This window comes from Passer domesticus, chromosome 5 (assembly GCF_036417665.1).
Source record: "Passer domesticus isolate bPasDom1 chromosome 5, bPasDom1.hap1, whole genome shotgun sequence".
Lineage (NCBI taxonomy): Eukaryota > Metazoa > Chordata > Aves > Passeriformes > Passeridae > Passer > Passer domesticus.
In genome coordinates, this window is record NC_087478.1 from 23,597,649 (window position 1) to 23,613,539 (window position 15,891).

A 15,891-nucleotide genomic window follows, 5' to 3' on the forward strand; every position below is an offset into this window, starting at 1 on the left:
GTGGAAAGGCTGTGGCTTTGGCCTGACTAACAGCACTACAAAACTACAAAACTCTGTCAATGTATATACTGTTCACTTGCCCTTCAATGTCAAAACTTAGAAACAGCAAACAAACTGCGTGTAGCAAAGGATTTAGAAAGGATTTATTTGGTTATGGTCTCCTGACCTTTGGATTTGGATGTTGTTTCTAGGTGTGAAGACCTACAAAATGGTTTGTATGTCAAAACCTGTTGATCCGTATTTAGAGGAAGAATAGAAGCACTTGAGCAGGGAATTTCCAGGACAAATACATTACTTCTTATAAGCATACTCTAAAAACTCAGAAGTTATGAAACAGAAGGTTCTGAAGAGCACTGAAGTACTGGCAGCTGATAGGGTTCTACAACTACATATCCTAGAATTTTCTAATGTGGCAGCATATTTCATAAATATGAATTTGCCCTGATCACACTAGATCTGATGTTTCTAAGAAACCCTCATACTTCAGAAGTATCCAGACCTGACTACCTTTTGAGTATTTTGAAGCATATATTATGTTCTAAACAAAGGAAAATATTTTGGGAAAATTTTGTCTGGAAAAAAGTTTCCTATGGAAAAGATAACATGCCTTAGGAAATGCATATGCTTGACAACTTTGGAAAAGTTGCCACAAACTCAGAAAAATGGTCTGTAAACCTCCATGAAGTCCTTTTGTAGTCAGAGGTGCCTTTTTTTTTGTGTACAGTACACATAAGATTAGTGAATAAATGAGACTTGACATCAAGAGTTTATTTCCTGAAAACTTCTGAATTGGTTAGAAAAACATTTAAAACTCATAAAGACAAAAAATATATTTCATCACCAAATGCAATAGAGGAAAAATTGGATTTAGAGCCATTTGCAGAGCAGGAAATATGTTTTCCATCCTGAGTTTTAATAATGAAATTGCAAATGTTATATTCTGGATCTAACCATCACAATGCCTATTAAGCATACCCACACTTTACTGAAAAAATTGATCAAATATTATTGTCTGGAAAATGACACAAGGTGTGTATTGATTTGCTACAACACTTAGAGTGATTAAAGAGACAAATAATACAATTATTTAGAATGCTGTTAAAATATTAACATCTTTAATTTTTGTAAATACAGTAGATCTTGTAAGAAAATAGTGATCAGCTGTATTTCTTTAGGTTTGTGTTTTGGTATTGAATAGTGTTGCTATTTTTTAGGCTAACATGTATTTGGTTTTTTATCATATGCAGTGTTGGACACTTACTAAAAGATACTGTGCCATTTTTCATGCATTCAGCAGAATTATGTTAGAGGATTGGCGTTTTATAAATATTTCTTGTTTCTAATCTTAAAGTAATATCCTGGCATTTCTTTGAGAGGCTGACAGTAGTCAAAATAGTTACACTTATATATTAGTCATCACTTAACATCTCTGTTTAATAAATGGGGAACAAGTTTTCTTTAAAAAAGAGGAAGTAACTGGTTCATATAGCATGCCCTTGTCTAAGGGGAGACAAAGACACTCATTTAGAACTGAAAGAGAACACGCTCTGTTGTCTGAAAAGCCAATACAGAAAATGCATACAGCAAATAATGTGCCTGCAGCATTACTGAAGGTAATATTTTTTCAGAATATTTCATCAAGAAATAGAAACAAGTAAACAGATTTTAATGATTGAAATATATTACTTACTGATTAAAATCAAAAGAGATAACTTCACTGCAGCAAGCTCTGGCAGCTAAAATATTTTTCAATTATGTGTTTGTATTACAGTGATGTCCAGAGGTGTTCTGAATTGGCTGGAGGTCATTGTATTAGGCAAACAGGAAAAGAATTTAATTGCCATAAAATGTTTTGTATCATAGTTTAAGGTGCTAATAAAGTGAGAAAACGAATGTGTTGAAGGAGAGAGTAAGGTTTACACCAATGTGTTTATCTGTTTTATGAAGAGGTGGTGAAGTTCCGTATTATGTATAAATTTTGGATGTGATATACTGAGTACGCTGATGTTAGTACATGGCTATTTTAGTGTTTCCAGAGGTTGTGTTCACACACAGTTCTGGTGTTCTTGGCTGAATCACGTTCTTAGATGTGTGATGCTAGAAATCACAGTTGCAGCAGTGTGTGCAGGTGCACTCCTCAATACTTGGTGCTGGCTGATGCTCAGGTCTGAGTCAGCTTCTTGTCCTCACTCCAGCTGTGCATCCCCATCTGTGCTGAGGGTGGGAAAAGGGAAGAGCAATGAGAGGAAGAGCCGTGGCTGTTCCTGTGCTGCTCTCCGCTGCATTCCGCAGCTGGGCAAGGCTGATGGCTCGATCCTGTTCAAGCTTTTTACAAGGACATGTAGTGATAGAAGAAGCAGGAGTGGCTTTACATTTACGCAGAATTGGTTTAGATTAGATATTAGGAAAAGTTTGTTTATTGTAATGGTGGTGAGGTGCTGGCATAAATTGCCCTGAGAATGTTGCCTAGAATATTCAAGACGGGTTGAATGGAGCTTTGAGCAACCTAGTCTGGTGCAAGGTGTCCCTGCTCAGGGCAGGGAGGTTGGAACTAGATGATCTTTCAGATGTCTTCCATTCTACACCGTTCTAGGATTCTTTGAGCTCTGGCGCTGTCTTTGGGGCTACACCTCTCCAAATGAGTTTTTCTGGAGGAAAGACTTCCTCCAGAAGTCTTTCCTCCAGAAAACCTATTGTGTGGAGGTGAAAGGATAGTTAATGAGCCTTGATCCATCTTCTCTTCATTTTTTGTTGTACTTTTGATGAAAGAACAGCAAATCTGCTGTGGGATTTTGAAAGACATAGAATCTGATGCAACAATTTTACACTTAGTTAGACTCAGGCACATTGAAATCCTCTCACCTTTTGGCTACCAGTAGTAGACATAAACAAAGGATGTAGAGGTGTATCATTCTTGCTGATGTTGGTTGGAAGTTTTAGAATGGCATAATGACAGACACAGAGTGTTGTTTACCACTTGTAATAGCTGGCCTGGATACAAGGTAGTAGGAATGTAATCTCTGTCAGAAGTTTCTCAAGCTGAGAGAAATGAAGCTAGATAAAAGACAGAGAAAAAAATCAAATGAAAGCTTGTTCTATAAAATCTCTGCTGCGGAGGAGGTAGCAAGGTCCTGATTCTTCTTTGGTCAATTTAAACTTAAAGTCCATTATTTAAAAAAACCAATCCAGCCTCCCCCCCCAACCCCCAACCCCAACCCCAAACTTGATGTTTTATTGGTATTCAGGCTCTGCAAATTTGACAGAGGCAGGAAGCCTATTAATGTGCTACTGCCCCCAGGGTGTCCTTAGAACTGGATGTCTCATAAAAATATACATGCTCAACAATTTATCATGAAATGCTAGAATTGCTTTCAAAAATCTGAGATGTTTTTTCTTTCTTAGTAGTTACTTCCCTCATATTTTCCAAAGTACTTAGGACATATTTTGCAATCAATAGCCATAATTAAAAAAGAAAAATCTTAGCTTATCAATGCATCTGAAAAGCATTATATTTCCATGACATACCTTACCATGATTCAAAGTAACAATTTTATTATTTTACTTGGCTAAAAATTTATCAATGATTGTTTCAATTTATTTATCCTTGAAAGGAGACTTCTTCCAGAGTAAAGCCCCAAAAATGGAAGCATGTATTTATATCTACTTATGTTTTAAAAGATCAGTGGAGGAATTTAAAAATAATGCAACTTTAGGCTATGTTTATTCATATTGCATAAGTGCTATTACTGACATAAGTGGAGCTACTCCAGAAGTGAAGCACTGTTAAACATGAACAAAGACATCAAAACCATGTCCAGAATGTGTGGAAAATATGCAGTGTTCTGTAATTGCTCAGTTTCTGGTAATGGCTCTCTGTATATGGAACAATGGGTGTTTGGTTTTTTTATCATAGTTTTTAGCAGCACAAGATGACAATACTGAAATCTCCCACATCTATATTTGGACCATACTTCCTTCTTTCAAATGTCACAGTGTATTTTTAGACATAAAGAAAGGGGGATCTAAATTCTTTCAACATACTGCAAAACATGTGATGTTTAAACATGCCCTTTTAAAATTGACCCTAAATGTAGTTATGATTCTCCACCAATTCCTACTGGGGAAATAAGTTTTGGAATCTAGAATGGGCATTTGGCCTCCAAAAAGCAAATTTCTGTCTTGAGTCCGAGGGTTTATTTTCCCAGAGTGGAGGTGCCCCTCCATGTGTGTGCCATGGCCACAGAGGTTTAGCCTGCACTGACATTGTTGTGCTCCCTGCCCTTTTTGTGCATGTTTGGTGCATGTGCACACTGTGTCAGCACTGAGCTCAGTGTCACCCAGCTTGTGACATGGATTGAATACCTGGAAATGCATAGGCAGAAGTAGGCAATACACAGGTGTACAGGCACAGAATGCATATACTCATCTCTGTGTGTGTATAGGGTGCAGCACATCCAGCTCTCTATGGCTTTGGAAGGAGCTTTGGGTGGGAAGTGTCATGAATCCTACTTTTCTCTTTGCTTACCCTCCATGATCAGGAGCCTTGTCCTCATGGTGTGAGAAGGAAGCAGGGTTATGTATGCCTTTACCTGAAAAAAATCTGTGCTGTTAGTTGGAGAAGAGATTATTGGAGGACTGGATGCTAAACAGCTAATTTAAAAATGAAGTTTGATGTCTATATAAAAAGATCTTTTAATGTCATGTATTTGAATTCCAAAATAGTATTCTTTTTATTGCTATTTTTGTGTGGACTAACTTTTTTTCTTAACCACATTTTTGTCAGTAGGTTTTTCCATAAAATTGTCTCTGTGTTGTGTTTGGATGACTCACCATTGTTTTGGGACCTTTATGACCCTTTTCACTCTAACTTTTGCAGTCTAACACAGCAAGTTTCTGCATTTATGTTGCTTATCTGAGAATATGCAAAAAATAATTTGCTGTGTTCTTTGTGAGACTAAAGCTTTTGTGTGGTAAGCTAATATATGGAAAATGTGGGAAAGAGAAAGATATAAAGAGTCTGGAAGGTAGAAGAAAAGCTAGAAAAAAAGTTATTTTGTGCATAGGTGCTGTCTGACTTATGCAATAAAATAGCATAATGATAAACTGTGAATATGTACATAAGATATGTTTATCTTATATCATAGATTTTTACATTACCATTTTGTTTTAACTTAATTTTACACTCAGTTTTCATAAATAAAGGTATACAAATAAATAGCATCAAAAAGGATAAGTATAATTTCCTTATGCAAACAATTTAGCCTGGTATATGCATGCCAGTTTTTTTCTGATGAAATACCAGTTTTTCTTTATTTTTTGTATTTCTATGTATTTTGTTCAACTGGTCTCAAAATTCTCAGTGACTTTGTTAGTACCCAAATGTGTTGTATCTGTCTCCTTCCCTGTGTGGAAATTGATAGTGGTTGTTCCATGCTGTGGATGCTGTTGCTCAAATAAAACAGCTGGTTACTGACTAGATACCACTCTCCAGTTAATAATAGAGAAATATCTATGACAGTTTTATTTTATCACTAGAGCTTAAGGGTGATGTCTGTGTTTGCACTGACTTGTGGCTTTCACTCTGCCACTTCCAAGTCATTCTGCCATTTTAGAAGTCACTGTCATGTTCTTGCCTAAATACTCTCATTGACTTTTTTAAAATTAATATTGCCATAGTTGAATTTCTAAGTTTGGAAATATCCCATTCTTTTCCTTTAGGTTGACCTGTTTTTCCTTTTTGTAACATTGTTACTGATGCCAATTGTTAATTTATATTTATTTAACTTTTTCCCTTCTTCTGAATAGTCCTACTGAAAATAAGACAGAATTTGACTCCTGGCTTTTCAGAAATTACTCAGTTTTCTCCTCTCCTGATTACATCAGTTTTACTGCTATGAGTTTTTCTGTCTTCTCAGATTTCTCACCTGCTCATGACACAGAATCAGAAAGATGTGATAAAGATGGCACTTTGTCCCTTTTTCAGTGTCCTGGATATGGCCTGTTCACTGGAAACTCTTTTTGCAACTACAGCTATCACAGTAGTGCTCCTTTGTTTTTTTATTTTCCCATTCAAACTAAATTTTAGGGAAAAGAGGGAAGTCAATAACCTCATTTGAAAGTACATAAGGAATCCACTGATGGAGGAAAAATCTTATGTTGGAATGGCTGAACCAACTTAATGTCTCTTGAAACAAGTTTGAGGGTAGGATTCCATGTTGGCAAAATTTCTTCTCAGAGCGTTATGTTGACAGAAAGTGAAACTAGAGTGAAAGTGCAGATCTAAGACGTTTGAGGTATAAAGTCTCTGGGGTAAAAAGTTGTGTATAGTATTTTTTCTGTGTGAGCACTTGAACATCATGTGAGTGAAAATGACTCAGAGCTGTCTTTCCTCAATTGAATAAAATATCATCACATTTACCAGTAATATATGCCAGCCCTTTTTGGTAAACTTAGCTTATTTATTCTATTGTGTGGAAGGTGTTAATGTAAAGTAAGAAAGCTAGTATAATCTATAGAGGAATAATATTGTTTGTAGGTCTGCATGCTGTTAGAATAGTTGAGATTAAAAGAAAATAGTCACTGTCTTAAAATCATGATGTGCAGCTTCAAAAAAACACTTATTGTTTCTAATAGAGAGACATATTTGTCTAATAAAATTAAATATCCAGGAGAATTTGCATATTATAAATATAATTATCAATATTATAAATATACTGTAATATGCACAATTTTAATATATGTTGATATACTTTACTATATGATATGAATATGACTTAAATATAAAAGTAAAATAAAAGAAAGTGACTTCTGGTTTAGTAAACATAGTAAGAAAATGATAATAAAAACTGAAGTAGGCTAGAAGCTACACATGTTGCTACTGAGAAGTGTCTAGTTTTCTGTGTAGGTATTTATTTTGCTAGAGTTTTTAAAAAAGATGTAATACAAACATCCATTGGGAATAATATGGATACAGTTTATCACATAGCACATCTGGGGAATGGATGAGATGGTTTCCTGATGGCAATTCAACTTGTTATTTTCCATGATTTTGTGAATGAGAGGCTCTAATGTTTCTGATTTTTGTTGAAGTGTTGGGAAATAAATTAGTCTGAAGAGCTTAAATAAAAAATAGAAAAATTACTGCAAAAATTCTGTTTGTGCAAGACAAACAGAAAAGGTCAGATATTTGTGTAAAGAAGGCAAGATTTAATGTCTGCTTGCATGAACTTCATTCAGATTTTTAAACTCTGAACTTTTTATATTCTTTTCATGTTTTTACCTACTAATCTGCCATCTTAGGCTCTAACATCAGAAAATCTGGCAGCAATCAAATGTATGTGCTCTTCATTACGTGCTTGGAAAAAAATATCTGGTAGATTAAAACCAGTTGCTAAAGAACTGTGTGCCTTTGATTCTCTAACTTTCTGCTGCTTCCTGGGAGGGTTATTCCTTGGGATGCTCTGAGCATCCTATCCAACTCAGTTCCAGTCTTTTCTATAAGCACCACTTTCCCCATACATTGATCAATCATGGGCCAAGGTAAAGAGTATCACTAAACTGCCTTCAATATGCATGGACTCTAAGAATTTAAGTCAGGAGGTGCTTTATTTTTTGTTTTAGTTTGTTTTCCTCTCTCTAGCTTTCTGTGGTTCAAGTATGACGGCGTTCATTGAAACTGGTGCTACCCTGTCAGTGAAATGGCAATACCAGCTTCCTTTAAAGGGTGCTTTTTGTAGCCCCTTCATGCTTCAAATTGCTTTAGGCACCTGTGCTCACTCCCAGCAGGATTCCCAAGCACAGCTGGGTACAGCAGAAGCACTATCTTTCCTTCAGAACGACAAACAGGCCTATCTCTTTGCATCAATATTCACACTTTGCATAAGCCCCTTAGAAGAAGATTTCCATTTTTAATGGTTTTAATTAGCATTTATGAAAAACTGGTCTCACATGATATAAAGCAACAGATTAAATTTGTTAAGTGGATAATAATAAAATGTGGGTTGATTTGTTTCACTGGAGTTTAAAAGGCTTTTGCTCAATGGGGCCTCCATGTTAATTCATTAAGCATGCTTTAGACCTTATGGAGATTTTTTTTTATTTAATTAACACAGATCAAACTCCCAGGAGATTTTATGTCCTCCACAGCAGTGTGTGATAGAGACAGTAATTTAAAACTTATTTATAGGTCTTTGTGTTCATTTACTTGAAAAAGGGATTAAAAAACTCTATGAAATCATTCTAATATGGCAGAAACTACTGAAGTACTTCAGAGTAGGAGCCAAATGTGCTTATAAATGATGGAAGAGCAGTGGGTAAGACTGGTCTTCAGAAGTCTGGGGGTTTTTTGTGGGTTTTTTTTTTTTGTTTTTTTTTTTGTTTTTTTTTTTTCCTGACAGCAAAAATGGCTAGTCCCTGCTAAGGAAACCAATTGAACATTTTGTCCACAGATGTTTTATTCCATTATGCATAAACAGGCCCTTGAGTTGGGTCCCAACCAAGACCTCTACCCCTCCTTCTCACAGTGTTCATCAATGGGCCTGGCTGAGCTCTATCTCAGTGTAAAACATGGGATGAAAATCTGTGGTGTGGTTAGGGCAATCTCCTGGAAAGTAATGGGCTGTTCATTTCAGCCTCAGAAGCCTAAGGAGGTCCTGAACAGTTGCTGGAGCACCGTAACAACATCTTATATTTTCTTAATAAAAAGAAATCATGTCTAGAGACTGTTTTTTTTTTACTACTCTCAATGTGATTACTGCCATTTTTCATTGAAGTCAGTGATTTCCAAGTCTAAGAATGCCTCACAGATCAGTTCCCTCCAGTCTGTTTTTCATAGGGTTGTGGCTGAACTGTGGTATCCAGCTTCTACATCTAAATTGTTTCTCAGGTGCTTTGAGTTAGAATCAGAGGGGGAAAAAATCACTTGCCTACCAAAAATAATGAGAAGTAGAGAGAGACAGAGAGAGATTCATAGAGAGAGAGAGAGAGAGAAGTAATCATTGAGGAATATGATCACAAAGAACAGGATAAATACTCCCAAATAGATTCTGTAAAGCATATGAGAACCATGGAAGGAGATCTCAAACAATTGTGCAGTGTCTAAATTCTCCTTTATCATGTGTCCCATCAGGCTGCTTCTCTTCTCAAAGAGGGTCTTGAAAGAAAATGTTATGATATTGTAATTAAGTAATATATTGTGTCTCATACACAAAGGGCAGAAGAAGATCAATTTCAAACAGCATTTAAGTTGTTCTTCCAAGCCAGGGACCAGACTTCTACTTAGTGGAAGCAGATGGAACAGAATAACAATATGCTTTACTCAGGACGTTCCACAATATCATGTTTTAAAATCCTTTAAAGAGATGGGATTTGCCCTGGGATTCAGACAGGCTTTTGTCCACCTGTGAGCTAGACTCCCTTGACCTCCAAGGATATCTGGTCAATATGGTCAGAACTGCAAGGAGAGTGATTCAACTGACTGGTTTCTCCCATGGGAACTAAATTACTCTCGTGTTGCTACTTTGAAATCACTGACTGTAACGGAAGCTTAGATTCCTAATGCAATGAGGATTTCTTCATAGAGGTGCTCAGACTGGTGTCTTTTAGTCTTGAACCTCAGGCAAAGAGTCCTCTTGATAGACATGATTTTTGAACAGTTGTTTCCTGAACTACTTCTGTAGCAGTGTGTTTTAATCTACGTCTGGTGGTCTGGTGTAAAAGTAGATGAGTGCAGGTTTTTACATTTTATTTAATGATTGTACTGATGGTTACTTTATACTCTTCAGTGTTCAGTAAAGATTTTTCAGTAGTGGTAGAATTCTATGCACGCTAAAATGTTCAGTGATGAGAATTTTACTATTCCACTCTGCCAGCAATTCTCCAAGAAGTGCTGATGTTATGTGACAGTAGTCAGGCAGGTCTGTACTTCAGTACTGAGATATGGGATCACTGTCATTCTGTGTTCTTTGATCATTAGGAAAACCTGAGATCTATCTCCTTTGTTGTTTTAGTCAGCAACAAATATAAAATGTGTGGGATTGTGCAACAAATACAAAATGAATAAGATTGTGTTTGAAGGTTGCTGCTCCCTCCAAGTTTTATATTTTACATCTCAGAAGTTAATAAGTTGTTATTATGTCAGTGTTATGATTATTATTCTGATCTGTTGTTACTTTGTAGATTTCAGCAATATTCCTGGGGGATTTGTTGTGTTGCATACCTTAAAATGTGCAATTATGATCCCAAGCATCATAAGGATTTTCTCTGTGCTATGCCTTTCAAAAAAGCATTCATTTTGTCTTTGAGGACTGCTTTTAGGAGCTCCCAATGATTACTGTAATTTCTTCTTCCCTGCTTTTAGGTCTTGGGAATTTTTTATCTCCATACAACAACAACAAAAAAAAAAAGAGTGAAAAAGTGAAATTAACATTTTTTTAGGTGTTTGCAGATTGTAATTATTTAATACAGGGTCTGAAGCCTTCCTGAGGTCTAGCAGAACATCTGATGGTCTGATAGATTTTATCTTAGAAAAGATGATTGCATTTGGAAGAAACTAACAGATCTGTTAAAATTGAACTTTCAAGATAAATACAATTTTTTAAAGCCTAAACTTTAATTTAAAATAATGTATTTTCCAGAAAATAAAATTCAGAATCCTTTCATTTCCCCAACACCTAAACATATAGTTATGAGTGAGAGACAGAAAAACTTTACCAACTTCTGTACAACTGATGAAAAATATTCCTGAGTCTGGGCTTCTTATATCCATGATCAAAACATGGTCTGTTCTGGAAGAATATTACATCTGACAGGAGAAGGAGTGTTGGTTCAGACCATCTTTCAGGTTGTGTTAATAACATTTTTTTTTTCTGAAAACTTCATTAAAATCCTATGCACAGCAAGGTTTTTTGAGTTTCATCTTTCAAGAACATAGGAGTTATAAAAAGATAAAATAAAACTGTGGAGTCTAAAGGGAAACCCACACAATCCCAACTGAACTCTGTGCCATAATGCACTTTAATGTCTCATAACATCATGAAATAATACTGTTTTAATCACAAGAGTATAGTTAGGAATCCTTATTAAAATATACAACATATTAGTATAGTTGGGAATTTTTAAAACACTGTCTCTACAAGTGTTTATACTGGACAAAATGCCACTCATTACAAAAAATATATATAGTATTTACTACCTTTACGTGTTCATATTAATAATTTTTATTTAACTTTTTATGATGTTTTAAGATGGGAAATTAAAAATCACAAATGGTAAATGATATTCCCAACTGCTTCTATATAAGTACAAAAATTCTTCTGGTTCAGCAAATTGTAAGGAAAGACCACTTTCTCCTATTTCACAACCTCTGGATCAAGTAAAACATTCTATGAGTTTCCTGCAGGAAAGGCCTCAGGCTTATATATGTGTCACATATTTATACAAAATTAACTCATGTTGGAAGTTCCTCATCCAGCACCCTGGAGCTGTATGAGTACATCAACCTGTGCACGACTTTAAACACAATGCATTGTTAGCTAATTGGCCTGTGAATGGCATTGTGAGTTATGGTACTGAATGTCCTTTTTTAGGGTGCAATTAATTTCACTTAGTATTTTCTTGGTTTCTAACTCATAATTTTTGAGCAGTGAAATGGTGAGATGATGGATGTTCTTGGAAGTAATGTATCCCCTTTTTCCAGACATCACCTCTTTCGGTGAGGCACAGACGCGACAGGCAACACTAACCTTTTCCAATATTTGTATAGTATTTCCAGCCCTTTTTTCGCTCAGTGGATCAACTGCTTTTCAAGTTTTATAAATCATGACATGCCTCCTTTCTTTTGAGGCTCCTTGAAATGCCTCTGCAATTTCCAAACTACTAGCTGGAGGAGCAGAGCAACTACTTAAAGGGAAGGTTTTGGTAAGTGGGACTGAAATTCATCCCATCTAATTTTCATCAAAGCATGTTAAGCATTCAGTCTAAACTTTTGTCTAGACTTCCTCTCAAGAGGATGGGGAGATAAGAAGTAGAAAAACTCCTCCCAAGGTGAGTAATTTTATCCCCTGAAGTTTTAAAACAGACATGAAATGAATAATTTTCTATGTCTCTATTAAGGAGCCTAGATGGCGAGCTTAGACCACACATGAACTTTCAGCAAGATGAATGTAGTCTGGAAAAAGATGAGGAAATAAAGCAGAGCTCAACTCTGTAGAAGAGGATAATGAGTGGGCTTATGTAGTCAATGAACTTTCCTTTCTTTATAGTATCAGGAACTTGAACAACTGAGAAAGCATATGGCTTTCTAATAGGAAGACAAAGCAGAGAAGTTGGGAATGTGGAGGGGAAAATTTATGAATGTAACATATGACAAAAAGAAAAGCTGAGGTTTTTACCTGTCCACCAGATAAACTCTGTGGGGTATCAAAGGGGAGTTCTGTCTGCAGACAGGAAAGGGTAGAAGAAAAGAGATGATCTGATATATTTGGCAATATTTCCCCTGCTTGATGTCTGCAGAAGGGGAACCCCCAGAGAGCTTTAGTCAGCCTACCACGTGAACTTCAGGGAGGAAATGTTCTCCTTTTACATTGTCAAACATCCCTTGTGTGCAAGTTACATTCTGAACACTCTGAACACTATTTCTACCACAAAAAAAGTCACACAAATTTTGCACTGAGTTAATTCAGATACTCTGCCCTAGTTTTGGACAAAATCCAGACAATCAAAGACCTCAGCTCTCAGTTTTGGACATATTGGGATGCTTCTATGAATTTTAGAATACAGAGGAGGTAAAAGTCAACCCTTGCACATTATTCAGGGAAACCTTAACTCCATAGTAACTTACTTCACCCTGTTTGTTAGCCAATATAAGATGCAATGAGAATATATAAATAAGACTAGCTCCTAGAAGCTGATACTCTCTCACAGACTAACACAAAATTAGGACGGTTGCATATTGTCTCTGCATTGCAGTCAGGGATGCTCAGAGAGGCAGCTCTTCAGGGAATTGAAGGTAACACAGGAAGCCAGCAGTAAAACTTGGTTGCTGACTTTTGGACTAATGCTCAAGCCATTTATTACAATTTGTTTAGCTTAATTTTCTTGAGGCCTAAGTGAAGAAGTATCAAACTGATTCTACTTCACAAAGTTCTTTCACAAAGTGCTGACTGCAGCACTGTATGTAGAAGAGGATGCACACTACTCCAGTTGTTAAAGTCATAAAAGATTGTAGGAAAAAGAACCAGGAATCTCATCTGGCCTATGATTAGTGAGATGGCTACCTTTTCTGAAGTATTTGTGACGTCAATGTTCCTGTGTTTGATTTTTCTGCCTAAGCAAGAAGCAACTGGGTCTTTGTGTTGCTGTGGGAGGGTGAAACCTTTTGGTGAGTCAGGGCGATTAGAGCAGGAGCAGCTCTGCTCCAGTACCCCTGTGGTGCAAGGTGGGAGCAAGGGCAGGTGGGGGGCTGCAGCCTCCCCAGCCTCCCCAGGCTTGTCCCAGACCAGCTGAAAGGGCTGCAGCCTCCCCAGGCCTGTCCCACAGCACATGGAAGGGCTGCAGCCTCCCCAGGCCTGTCCCACAGCACATGGAAGGGCTGCAGCCTCCCCAGGCCCGTCCCACAGCACATGGAGGAGCTGCAGCCTCCCCAGGCCTGTCCCACAGCACATGTCCCCATCCCTGCCTCGCTCCTCTGCAGCCCAGAGGCCAAGCCACAGAGCTGCTTAAGTGGGAGGTGTGGGAAAGTTTTCAGACAGTGAAAATTCACTCCTGTGTTTAGTGCCAAACCCTGGGCACAAACTACTGCAGGTGACAGCAGCTGGGAACTCCTTGTGGGCCAGATGCTCGTAAGGGGACAGGAATACTGCTGCAATGGGGTCAGTGAAGATTTTCCCTGCCATGGGGGAATTCCTTTGTTGCCTTTCTCCATGAAGAGAAAGAAAACAACAGAAAGTTTTGAAAATATTTCACTCTATTCTCTTTTACTCTACTTTTTACTGCTTGGTATTTGCTTCCCTGAGTTCTGTAATACTGCTGTTTCACCATCTCTTTTTTTGGGAAAGTACTGATCATCAGAGCTACAGAGAAAAAAACTTTGAGAAGAAACACCTGCAAATTAGACTTTTAATTGTTTTACTTTCCAATATCAAACCCTACACAAACCCTGCTAGATTTCTGTCATTAAAAAAAAAGCAAAAAGAGCCTCTCAGCAGCCTTCTCAGCCAACTCACCTTTAAGACTCCCATTTTTCCACTGTAAGATTCTTTCAAACCTTTTACACAAAAGAAGAAAACAAAAAACCCCAGACGAAGTCTGCTGGTAGCAAAGAGTATTTGACTTGAGTTCTGGAAGGAACAAAGTTAACAAACTAACTGTAACAAATGGAAGGCAACAAGAGCACTGGGCTTTGTTTCACTGTTTCTCACATCTATTAATTATTTGTATTGGCAAAATTATGCCTTTTATTGTCACTGTGAGTGCCAGTGGCTCTGCTGATGAAACCACTGGAAGGTTGTGTGCCCCCAGTCGGTGTTTACCATCATTCCTGGGAATGAGTGAGTTCCAGAGTACCTGCTTTGGGGTTTTTCTTTCTCTCTGGTACAAAGCTGCTTATGTAGACAGCACTAACATTTTTGCTGATCCCCTGAGAGTCAGAAACATGCTGCTAAATGGGTCTAGTTTAAGACCCCCTGTTGCCTTTTACAAATTGTTATTGCATCCCTCAAAACAAGAGGCAGAGCAGCCCACTGCAGTGCTGTGCTGCAGCAGTGCTTACAGCTGAGGGTTTGCAGAGCCCGGAAGCCTCGCAGAGCTCACTGCATGTCACAAAAGGCAAAATTAGTTCTAGCTCAGTTTACCTGTCTTAAAAGTCTAACATGAAAATATTGTTTCCAACCTGCTACATTTTAGGGAGGTGGGAAATGCTTAAAATGATATTTAGAGTCATTCCAGATTTTGGTCCCATTTTACTTTAAAGATCCATTAAAACTCAAATTAAGCAAGACTCCTGCTGTTAGCTCAGTCAGCTGTGAAGGGTTCTGTGAAACTCCTACACATCCTTTGAAAGTAACTGAGTAAGAGGAAAAAAAAAAGCTGCTAAGGCTTCCCTTTTGATATAGAAGGATTTGTACAACAAGGATTTTCATTTGTTTTAAGACTTTGATTAGTTAAATATTTTCAGAGAAGAAAGCATACGTGATTCCTAATTTCTCCCTAAATTGGGAAACTGCTATATCTTAAGAAGAGAATTAAATTGTTGTGTTCTTCTTAAGGATCTGTGTCTTGCTAATCTTCCAGATAAAATGAACTGTAGAGTGAAAGTCATTAATCATGATATCTTAATAATATACACTTCAAAGGAAGTATCTGCCCTTTCAGATTATGAATATCCGATCAGTGGAAGCCAACTTTACTGTGACTGGCTGGGGACATCTAGTGGAGAAAAAGTAAAATACTAAAAATGCCCGGAGCTAAAAATGCTGTTGCCCTAAAATCAAAACCAGGACTTTCACTCCTGAACAGGAACTTGCTCTCTTTAAACCATAAATTAAAATATTCTGGACAAAATAAAATTGTTTCCTATTTGTAGAAAATTCAATTGTGTCTACATAGTTGTTTTTAAATAATATATTATAATTAATTTAATTTCATTATGGATGTGGGAGGGTTCCTCCCCCCGCGATTGTTTAATTTACCTGGCAAGTAAATAGCTTACATTTATTTCAGATTCCTTGCCTAACATAAAACAAGAATTATGTTTGTCAAATAATAGTTGCCAACTATTTTATTAATTTTGAGATGTTTGGACGGAAGATGTTATAAGAAGTATGTACAGGTAGCTCAAACATTCCTTTCTTAAAATAGAATAATAGAATTTAGGCTTTTTAGAATCAAAGCAGT

The 15,891-nt window shown here is 37.0% G+C and overlaps 1 long non-coding RNA gene across 1 annotated transcript; it reads right to left on the reverse strand.

The window, feature by feature from the left end:
• Nucleotides 1–2,746: 2,746 nt before the first annotated feature.
• Nucleotides 2,747–13,410, reverse strand: LOC135301287 (uncharacterized). Its single transcript, XR_010363026.1, has 3 exons — nucleotides 13,275–13,410; nucleotides 4,526–4,589; nucleotides 2,747–3,054 (listed from the first exon to the last, which is right to left on the reverse strand). It is a non-coding gene; the product is annotated as an uncharacterized LOC135301287 (long non-coding RNA).
• Between the last annotated feature and the right edge of the window lie 2,481 nt (nucleotides 13,411–15,891).